The 11,347-nt window shown below is 38.8% G+C and overlaps 1 non-coding gene across 1 annotated transcript; it reads right to left on the bottom strand.

Moving 5' to 3' along the window:
* Positions 1–6,075: 6,075 nt before the first annotated feature.
* LOC130942980 (small nucleolar RNA R71) lies at positions 6,076–6,179 on the bottom strand. The gene has a single exon (XR_009071521.1). It is a non-coding gene; the product is annotated as a small nucleolar RNA R71 (small nucleolar RNA).
* Positions 6,180–11,347: the final 5,168 nt, after the last annotated feature.

Here is an 11,347-nt window from a genome sequence, read left to right as displayed (position 1 = left end):
CTTTCCTCTAATTCCTTGCATGCTTGTTTGATTTCTTGATATTTACATTTCTTGCTTCTCTTGCTTTCCCAATTCCCCATGCTCCCTCATAGCAGTTAATTGTACATTTCATTACAACTCCTAGGAAAGATGACCCGAGGTTTAATTACTCTCGGTTACTTTAATTTTAATTAACATTTGATTGTGAGGATTCATTGTTGGTTTGGACTATGCTACTAACGAATTGATGCTTGTTTTTGATTGATTCCAAACTAAACAATAAATTCTCATCTATCAAATTTTGCGCCGTTGCCGGGGAGTTGCAATGGTGTTGTTTTTGGCTATTGTGCATATGTGAATATTGTAAATAGCTTGCTTTTTGGTTGATTGTACATATGTTGCTTGCTTGTTTTTGGCCTTTGTAAATATGTTAGTATGTGAATATCTTGCTTTTTATTTGCTATTCTAAATATGCCTTTCATGTTTGCTTTTTGTTTTTCTTGTTGGGAGCTAATAGCTTGTTGGACACTCCATCCATGCTTGGTGCAATCAATTGGGAATTGTGGAGATTCTAGCATTGTTGGAAGCTCCATGATGAATACAAGCACAAGATTAAAGCTCTCCATAAGTCTAACTTAAAGACAATAAATGAAAGTACTAGGTGGGAGATACTCTACCATGGTAACACCTTCCTTACTCTCTCTCTTTGTACGTAGTTTCAATTTATTGCATTTTGTCTCTTGTAGATAGCTTAGGTTTAGTTTAAATTCAAGCTTAATTTGATTAGATTTTCGCTTTGATTATGTGTTTTGATGAATAATATGTTTTGGGGTTGAAAATGCTATTTTGGATGTCAAGTTTGGTGCCTTAGAGCACTAAAATTTTTTAAGAAAAATAGAGCATGTGCGTGCACACACACCTGTGCGTACGCACAAAACCCTAATTTTTGAGTCTTGTGCGTGCGCACACCAGCTTGCACCCCTTCTGGTGGGAGCATTCGCACGTCTTGTGCGTCTGCATCCCCCATCTTTATGCGTTGTGTGTGCACGCACGGACCTGTGTGCGTACGCATACACGTCGAGATAGCTGGCAATTTTGACGCTTCAATTAAAAAAAAAACCTACCTGTGCGTGCGCATAGCTCTGTGCGCACACACAACCTTTGTAACCCCCTCTGCTCACAGCACACGCACCACTTGTGCGTGGGAGTACCCCCTTCTTTTCCCCTATGTGCGTCCGTACACGCCTTTGTGCGTGCGCACAGACCCTTTTGCCCCTTCTGTTCGCAGCACACGAAGAACCCCATTTTCTCTGGTGTGCGTACGCACACATGCTTGTGCGTACGTACGCCCCTGTTTTCTCATCTCTACACTTCTTTTCTCCTCTTCTCTCTACTTTTTCTCTTCTTCTCTCTCTTCCACCCCTCTTTTCTCTTGCTTTTGCCCTCTTCTCCACTTGCTCTACTTTGTTTTGTTTGCATTTCATTCATATTTTAGTAATTATATTAGTTTTTGCTTAGTAGTTTGTTAATTGAATAAGTTGCAAGTGTTTGCTTATTGATTGTTGGGTTGCTTCTCGCTTGAATTTTGGAATTAATTATTGATGAATTTGTGCACTAAGCATTAAGTCCTTGTGTGATTGCCTAATTGAATTATGAGTTTCATGCATATGTTGTCACGACCATATGTGTGAGGCTTGATAAACCCCGATTTTGTGATTTATCTTGTACTTAATTTGGGGGATTTTATCATCTTTTCTCACATTTATTCAATGAAATAGCATGGTTTTGCAATTCTCCCTTGATTTGTGCTTAAATATGAAAACATGCTTTTTAGGCCCTAAATTTGGTGATTTTAATTCACTTTAATTCCATTCGATGCCTTGATATGTTTGCTGAGTGATTTCAGGTCCATAAGGCAAGTATTGGATGGAAGAAGTGAGGAGAAAAGCATGCAAAGTGGGAGAACTCATGAAGAAATGAAGGAACCACAAAGCTGTCAAGCCTGACCTCTTTGCACTCAATCGACCATAACTTGAGCTACAGATGTCCAAATGAGACAGTTCTAGTTGCGTTGGAAAGCTAACATTTGGAGCTTCAAAATGATATAAAATTTTCTATAGTTGCCTGATGTATAGAGGCATGCGCGCGCCATGTATGCGTGAGCGCCAATGGAGCAGCGTGGGTCCATTTTGGGCAACTCATTGGGGGCAATTTCTAGCTCATTTTGGGCCCAACCAACTCATTTCTGATGCTATTGAACCAAAGGATTGAAGGGGGAATGAACCAAGTAGTCATAGTTTAGTTTTTCATCATATTTTAGGGTAGAATTCTAGAGAGAGAGATGCTCTCTCCTCTCTCTAGATTTAGGATAGAAATTAGGGTAAAGTTAGGTTAATCACTCTCAAATTTATCTTTCAATTCTTGTTTTGATTTTAGTTCTCATTATATTTTAGTGTTCTATTGTCTCAATCTTCTTAGTTTCTCTTGTTAATTTCTTGCTTTGCTCTCTTTTATGTTGATGAACCATTGTTGAATCTTAATTTTCTTTAATGCAATTTTATGTTTCTATGTCCTTTCTATGTTTATCTTCATTGTTATTGTTGATTTCTTACTTGTGATATTTATGGATTTTGCTAATTCTAGCATTTGATGATGTTTACTTTTCTTGCACTCTAGGTGTTTGTTAAAATGCTTTCACTAGTTTTTGAGTAGTTTCCTCTACTCTTGGCCTAGGCTAAGGGAATTAAGTGACCTTGAGTTATTGGATCTCAATGAATTGGTGATTTGAGAACCCTTGGTGATCAATTTGATAGCCATTGACACTAGCCTACTACTAGGTTAATTAGTAGTAAAGTTAGACCTTATGGGTTGATGTTGATCAAGCCATTTGACGTACCTCAAGCCTAGGATTCATGAAAGAGATCTTAAGTCATAAGAAGGATTGGAGGGAAACTGAAAAAGATTACCTCACTGAAGAATGCAGTGCAGTCATTCTGAAAAGTTTACCTGAGAAGCTTAAAGATCCCGAAAGCATTACGATACCATGCACATTAGAGGGTACTTGTACCAAGCAAGCTTTATGTGATCTTAGGGCAAGTATCAACCTAATACCTACATCTACTATCAGAAACCTTGGTTTAACTGAAGAAGTCAAACCAACCCGAATATGCCTCTGATGCCAAGGCATCTTAGGCTAGTTTCACTAGCATTTTTCTGTTAGTTTTAGTTGTTTTATGCATTTTCTTGAGCTTAAAGTAACCAAGAATGGTTAAATGAATAACAAAGCAATAAACCATCCAAACAGTATGATTTTGATGCAAATTTCATGAGTTTTTAGTTATATTACTTGAATGCTATGAATGAAAGATTTCTCATGAAATTTTGCAAGACTTTGATGCAGTTGTTTGGATGATTTCAGGGAAGAAGAGGCTAGGCAAGGAAGCAACAAAATCAATAAAGGAAGCTTGAATATCACATGTGGAGTTTAAGCACCAGTTTAAGCTTAAACTGGAGCTTAAACGCCAAAATCATGAAAAAGGAGGAAAGGCTAAAAGTGGCATTTAACCTCCAGTTTAACCTTAAACTGGAAGTTAAACGCCAGAATTGAAAGCACCAGGGAGCCATTTCCACGTTTAAGCTCCAGTTTAACCTTAAACTGGAGCTTAAACGTGTTCGACCATTCTCCTCCAGGGTTGCGTTTTGCATTTCCACGTTTAAGCTTAAACTGGAGCTTAAACGTGTTCGACCTTTACCCTCCAGGATGGCTTCCCTCCATTTCCACGTTTAAGCTCCAGTTTAACCTTAAACTGGAGCTTAAACGTGTTCGACGTTTCACCCTCCAGGGTTGCCTTCTTCCATTTCCACGTTTAAGCTTCAGTTTAACCTTAAACTGAAGCTTAAACGTGTTCGACTTATATCACCTCCAGGAGTGTCCAACGTTTAAGTTGCAGTTTAAGCTTAAACTGCAACTTAAACGCCACTAATTGAAAAGGCTTTCTGGGCCAAAAATATTGCAGTTTAAGTTAGCATTTGAGCACAAACATTAACTTAAACATACTCTGGTATGAAATCCAATTGAATATCATGGTTTATGGGATTGGGCCTGAAGAATTGATGAGTCTGGAATTTCAATTTGTTGAGTCATGTGTCATTACTTGATTATCACTAAGTTGGCTCAATGAATGTTGCAGAATTGGATCAGCAGCCTCATCAGGATTATGGATCATAAACCCAAAGCAAAAGGAAATCAGGGAAAGGCCTCAAAGCCCAAGAAACACAACAGAAGCTCAATTGAGAAAGTGTATAAATAGGATAGAATTTAAGTTTTAGTGACTTTTTCGGAGACTTTTGATCATTTTTCTAGTTTTCATACCTTTTGTAATTGAATTCAGAGCTATGACTCACTAAACCCCCTTTCATTGGGTTAGGGAGCTCTATTGTAATTCAATGAATCAATAATAGTTTTTATCTTCTTCTTCAATCTTTTCTCTTGAATTTTGTTAGAAAGCTTCTCGATCTAATTCCATTGGTTAGTTGTCTTGGGAAAGAAACTATCCATAATTGGAATCCTTCGGAACCTTGGGAAAGGAATGGAGGATTCATGCTAAAGAAGCTTTCTCACAGTGAATTGGATTGGGGTTTGGATGGATATTGTGACATGTAATCCTACCAAATTGTGGTTCATGAAACTGTGTGGTATAATCAGTGATCGAGCATCATCTCTTCTTATGAACATTTAAACCAAGGGATTGGGAATTTGTTTGTTTTTAGAGAGAATTGGTGAGCCAAGGGATTGGGATCCAATCATATAAGATTGCCAAGCAAAATTCAATGAATGCATTGGTTGAGGAAGGCATAAAAATGTTTTGATTCGGAGATCTCAATATCTCCTGAAACCCAATGAATTCTCCATTTCTGATCTACCACTTTCTCTTTACATTCTGCAATTAAATTCATGCAATCACCCCGATCCACTTTTAATTTCAGCAATTTAGCTTCTCGCTCTTTAATTCATGCAATTTAACATTCCGCAATTCTCATCTAAATCTTGATTCCGCTCAACTAGAACACACTTCTAATCCGAATTGCTCACTCAACCAATCCTTGTGGGATTCGACCTCACTCTATTGTGAGTTTTTACTTGACGATAACCGGTGCACTTGCCGGAAGGAATTTTTGCCGATCGTGCAATTTCCTAAAATCGTAGCTATCAAATTTATAGCGACACCAAGTTTATGGCGCCGTTGCCGGGGATTGGTTTTCGATTGACAATTCTCAAATTGGAAGTTAACTAGATTGAGCATTTTTCTTGTTTTGCTAATTCAGTTCAAGTTACTTGTTGAATTTTAATTTCTGCACTCTGTTACTTGCTTTCTTTCTTTATGCCTTTAAATTCAAGCAACTAACTCACTAACCCACTAACTATTTGAATTAATTCCTCAACTGCTCTAACCATACTCTTCCATTAACCAAGAGTATTTCACTTGTTTATTGCCTGTGCTGTGTTCGTGTATGACAGGTAGGAGAGGAGAGACATCAACTCCTCCATATACCGAACCAGAGAGGACCCTTCATAAACTTAGAAGGGAAGTAAGAGGGAAGAGAGTACTGAGAGAAGAAGAATCTGAAGGAGAATCTGAGGACAATTTTGAGGAAGCTCTAGATCTCAACATGGATAGAGAAGTTCACAACCATGAGAGGGCTGATGGAAACAATGCCATTCCTGAGAGGAGGGTTCTTGGTTCATACATAAACCCAACCTCTGGGAATTGTGGTAGCAGCATTCAGAAACCACCCATTTAGGCCAACAATTTTGAACTCAAACCACAGCTAATATCACTGGTGGAGGATCATTGTTCATTTGGTGGGAGTGCTAATGAAGATCCAAACCAACATCTCACAAAATTCCTGAGAATTTGCGACACTGTGAAGTCCAATGGAGTCCAGGAAGATGCCTATAAACTGCTCTTGTTCCCATTTTCACTTAGGGACAAGGCAGCTAAGTGGCTGGAATCATTCCCAAGGGGGAGCCTAACCACCTGGGATGAGGTAGAAAGCAAGTTTCTGGCACGTTTCTACCCCCCACAAAAGGTCAATAGGCTTCGATCTGAGGTTCAGACTTTTAGACAACAAGATGGTGAAACTCTCTACGAGGCATGGGAGAGGTTCAAGGAGTTGACAAGGAAATGCCCACCAGACATGTTCCATGACTGGGTGCAATTGCATATTTTCTATGATGGACTTTCTTATGAATCAAGGAAGGCTGTAGACCATTCATCAGGAGGTTCATTGAACAGGAAAAAGACTGTGGAAGAAGCCATTGAAGTGATTGAGACAGTGGCTGAGAATGAGTACTACTATGCTTCAGAGAGACACAACACTAAGGGAGTCATGGAGCTGAACCATGTTGATACAATTCTAGCCCAAAACAAGGTGTTTGCCAAGCAACTAGCAGAGCTCACCAGGAAATTAGGAACAAATCAAGTGGCTGCAATACACACACAAGATCAAGAGGAGGTAAGCACTGAAGGAGGTGATTGGGAAGAGGCCAACTATGTGGGAAATCAACAAAGGCAACCATATGATCCACATTCCAACACTTACAACTCAGGCTGGAAAAACCACCCAAACTTTGGGTGGGGAAACCAGCAAACTCAACCACAAAACCACAAACCTTACAACCACAACCAACATAACAATTCCACATACCAAAACTCCAACCAAAGATCATACCAAGCCACACAAAACACCTACTCCCAACCACCATATCATGGCCAAAATAATCAACCTGCCCAACCTAATCCGAACCAACAATTTCAAGATCAATTAAACAGGATAGAAGGAATGCTTGCAAACATGGGTCAGGACATAAGTGAGTTGAAAAGCTTTAGGGATGATGTGAGATCTACCTTAAGGAACCATGGTGAAAAACTCAAGATGATGGAGTCTCGAGTAGGAGAGCTATCTCAACAGGCCCCCAAGTCAACTGCAGTGTTCCCTAGTGACACAGAAAAGAATCCTAAAGGGGAACAAAAGGGAGTGAGATGGGAAGAATGCAAGGCCATCACCATATTGAAGGAAGTCTCAGAAGAAGAAGAAATCAGACCATCAGAACCGGAGCCAGAAATCTTGAAGGAAGGTGTGGAAGAAGCTAAGCAGGAAAGTGAAACTGAGCAAGCCAAGGAACTGCAAAATAAAGGCATGCTGGAAACATACCAACCAAAAGCACCATTTCCTCAGAGGTTAGGAGGAGGTGAAAAATGGAAAACATATTCAAGGTTTTTAGAGACATTTAAGTCTCTCCATATCAATATTCCCTTTCTTGAGATTCTCCAGCAGATGCCTACACATATCAAGTATTTGAAGGAGTTGCTGAGCAAGAAAAGAGTTTTGAAGGGAGGACAAACTGTAATAATGAACAAAGAATGCAGTGCCCTCATCAAGAAGGACATAGTCTCTAAGAAAACAGACCCAGGAAGTTTTCATATCCCCTGCATCATAGGGGAAACAAAAATTTACAGAGGATTCTGTGATCTAGGAGCTAGCATAAATGTGATGCCTCTGACTCTTATGAAGAGGCTACAACTGAATGAGGTGAGATCCACTGATGTAATCATACAACTGGCTGACAAAACTCAGAAGCAAGCTGAAGGGGTAGTTGAGAATGTGCTGGTGAAAGTGGGAAATTATTTCTTCCCCACAGACTTTGTCATTTTGGACATGGAGGAAAGCTACCTACACCCTATCATTCTGGGAAGGCCATTTCTAGCCACTGCTAGAGTGCTCATAGATGTAGAACAAGGAGAGCTAATTTTGAGAATACATGATGAACAGCTCATTTTCCATGTTTTCAAACCTACATCTGAGCTTGAACCAGAACCTGAAAAGCCTAAGGATGATAGTAGCCATCTGTGTTTGGAGGAAAGCAACCCAGCAGCTGAAACTCTGAAACAGTCCTTGGAAGGCAAACAAGAATTGCAAGAGCTAAAGCCACAGGAATCAATAGAAACAGCTCAGAAGGATCCTCCTGGCATAAGGGTCAATGAAGAAATCCTCAAGAGAGAGGGAAAAATTGTAAAGAAATTGCCAAGAGGGTGGAGAAACAAGAAAATTCCCACTGAAGGTTTCTCCCCGGGAGATAAAGTGATATCAAGTCATTATCTGCCAATCCCACCTGGCCTCAAAACCATTCCCTCCCAGCTCCCTCAAGTGTTCACAATCAGGAAAGTTCTTTCTATGGAACATTTGGAAATTATGAAGGAATCAAATGGGGACGTTTTCATAGTAAGAGGAGAGGACATCAAGCACTACAATCCACCCTAACAAGGGACAACCGTCAAGCTAGTGACGTTAAAGAAGCGCTTGTTGGGAGGCAACCCAACCTGAGGTAATACTCCTTTGCTGTTTCTTTTATTTGTTTCAATAAAAAGGTGAAGTAGTTTCTGTGCATTGCAAAGAATTAAGTTTGGTGTTTCACACCAAACAATGAATTCGTGGATCAATAATTCAAAGGGGAATGTGTGACTCTAAGTTTGGTGTTCCACCATACAGATCAACTGAACACAACAACCTTTGAATTATATGAAAGGAATAACCATTCTAAGCAATCACAAAAATGCTTAAAATCCTTAGCAGCAACTCCATTCCAAGGAGAATTCAAGGATTCAAAGAGCAGAGGAGTAAGTAGGAGACTAAGTTTGGTGTTCACACACCAACTTAAGACTCAGACACTTGCCCATACATAGTTGAGCTAACCACTCAAGTGCTTGAGAAGCAAGCAACTTCATCACTCTTTGCAGGAAAGGAAACAAGGATCTTAGAAAGAACATGAAGCAACAACTAGGAGAAGAAGGAGAAATCAAATTGTTTCCTGGCAACAAAGAGAAAACAAGAAATTTCACAAGGTGGTGTTGTTCCTTGACCATTCTTTAAAAGGCAAACAAAAGCATGCTTGTTCTGGTTTAAACTGTAATTGTTGAATCTTTCTGGAATGTGAAGTTTTTAGTATGAGTGTTGGTTTACTGCTTTGAATAAAGTGAATGCCTAGATGTTTGGATATAACTTCACCTTCTTAAACAAATGCTTGCCATGCTTGTTCTGTTTCCAAAAATAAAAAGAAAAGTTTGAACAAAAGTAACTTGGCTCAATTAGTGACAAATCAAGTAGAATTAAGTGGTGGTATGCATGCTTGATTGTTTAGTCAGCTCACTGGAAATTGAGTGTAGAATTATCATTTTTGTGTAGAAGTTGAATAGTGTCTATGGATCTTGATGAATAAATGTCTTTGGCCATAAAAAAAAAGAAAGAAAAAGAAGAAGAAAAAGCCACTGAAAAAGGCAACCAACAAGCAAAAAAAAAATTGAGAAAATAAGCTAGGCACCAATGGTTTGAACTTCTGAGACAAATGCCTGTGGTGTTTATGTATTAAGGATATGCTTGGATGAATATGTTCTGAGGAGTGTTTCAACACTTGGTAACTTGGGTTAACTAACCCGGGATTATCAACCAAAAGTCCATTATCAAGAGCAACCTAAATACAAAACATTTAGTCACACAAAGAGGTGATGGGCACCAATGTCTCAAGAAGAAATGTGAACTAAAATGCCTGTAGTGGATATGTGTAGTGCACTGATAAGAAAAAGAAAATGCCAAAGGCTTGTGCAACACATGACACTGAGCAAACAAGGAGCAAAGGAGCTCTAAGAAAAAGAAAAACAAAGAAGAGAAAAGTGCCAAAGACATAAGAATAACAAGAGGCCATAGCAGTGTTTGATGGATGCAATGAAAAAGTGATAATCTTACCTGATAAGAATGAAAAAGTGATGCTGCAACTTTCTGCATAAAACCCTTCTGATCAACTTCAAATGCTTACTAATATAGCCAATGTAATTGCTTTTTGTTTCATACTTTCTTCTCAAATAACTCAGGACTTGCTTAGGGACAAGCAAGTATTAAGTTTGGTGTTGTGATGCCAAGGCATCTTAGGCTAGTTTCACTAGCATTTTTCTGTTAGTTTTAGTTGTTTTATGCATTTTCTTGAGCTTAAAGTAACCAAGAATGGTTAAATGAATAACAAAGCAATAAACCATCCAAACAGTATGATTTTGATGCAAATTTCATGAGTTTTTAGTTATATTACTTGAATGCTATGAATGAAAGATTTCTCATGAAATTTTGCAAGACTTTGATGCAGTTGTTTGGATGATTTCAGGGAAGAAGAGGCTAGGCAAGGAAGCAACAAAATCAATAAAGGAAGCTTGAATATCACATGTGGAGTTTAAGCACCAGTTTAAGCTTAAACTGGAGCTTAAACGCCAAAATCATGAAAAAGGAGGAAAGGCTGAAAGTGGCGTTTAACCTCCAGTTTAACCTTAAACTGGAAGTTAAACGCCAGAATTGAAAGCACCAGGGAGCCATTTCCACGTTTAAGCTCCAGTTTAACCTTAAACTGGAGCTTAAACGTGTTCGACCATTCTCCTCCAGGGTTGCGTTTTGCATTTCCACGTTTAAGCTCCAGTTTAAGCTTAAACTGGAGCTTAAACGTGTTCGACCTTTACCCTCCAGGATGGCTTCCCTCCATTTCCACGTTTAAGCTCCAGTTTAACCTTAAACTGGAGCTTAAACGTGTTCGACGTTTCACCCTCCAGGGTTGCCTTCTTCCATTTCCACGTTTAAGATTCAGTTTAACCTTAAACTGAAGCTTAAACGTGTTCGACTTATATCACCTCCAGGAGTGTCCAACGTTTAAGTTGCAGTTTAAGCTTAAACTGCAACTTAAACGCCACTAATTGAAAAGGCTTTCTGGGCCAAAAATATTGCAGTTTAAGTTAGCATTTGAGCACAAACATTAACTTAAACGTACTCTGGTATGAAATCCAATTGAATATCATGGTTTATGGGATTGGGCTTGAAGAATTGATGAGTCTGGAATTTCAATTTGTTGAGTCATGTGTCATTACTTGATTATCACTAAGTTGGCTCAATGAATGTTGCAGAATTGGATCAGCAGCCTCATCAGGATTATGGATCATAAACCCAAAGCAAAAGGAAATCAGGGAAAGGCCTCAAAGCCCAAGAAACACAACAGAAGCTCAATTGAGAAAGTGTATAAATAGGATAGAATTTAAGTTTTAGTGACTTTTTCGGAGACTTTTGATCATTTTTCTAGTTTTCATACCTTTTGTAATTGAATTCAGAGCTATGACTCACTAAACCCCCTTTCATTGGGTTAGGGAGCTCTATTGTAATTCAATGAATCAATAATAGTTTTTATCTTCTTCTTCAATCTTTTCTCTTGAATTTTGTTAGAAAGCTTCTCGATCTAATTCCATTGGTTAGTTGTCTTGGGAAAGAAACTATCCATAATTGG

This window comes from Arachis stenosperma, chromosome 7, assembly GCF_014773155.1.
Source record: "Arachis stenosperma cultivar V10309 chromosome 7, arast.V10309.gnm1.PFL2, whole genome shotgun sequence".
In the NCBI taxonomy this organism is placed as follows: Eukaryota; Viridiplantae; Streptophyta; class Magnoliopsida; order Fabales; family Fabaceae; genus Arachis; species Arachis stenosperma.
The sequence above is the reverse complement of the archived record's forward strand: the minus strand, read 5'-3'. Positions and strand labels throughout refer to the sequence as shown.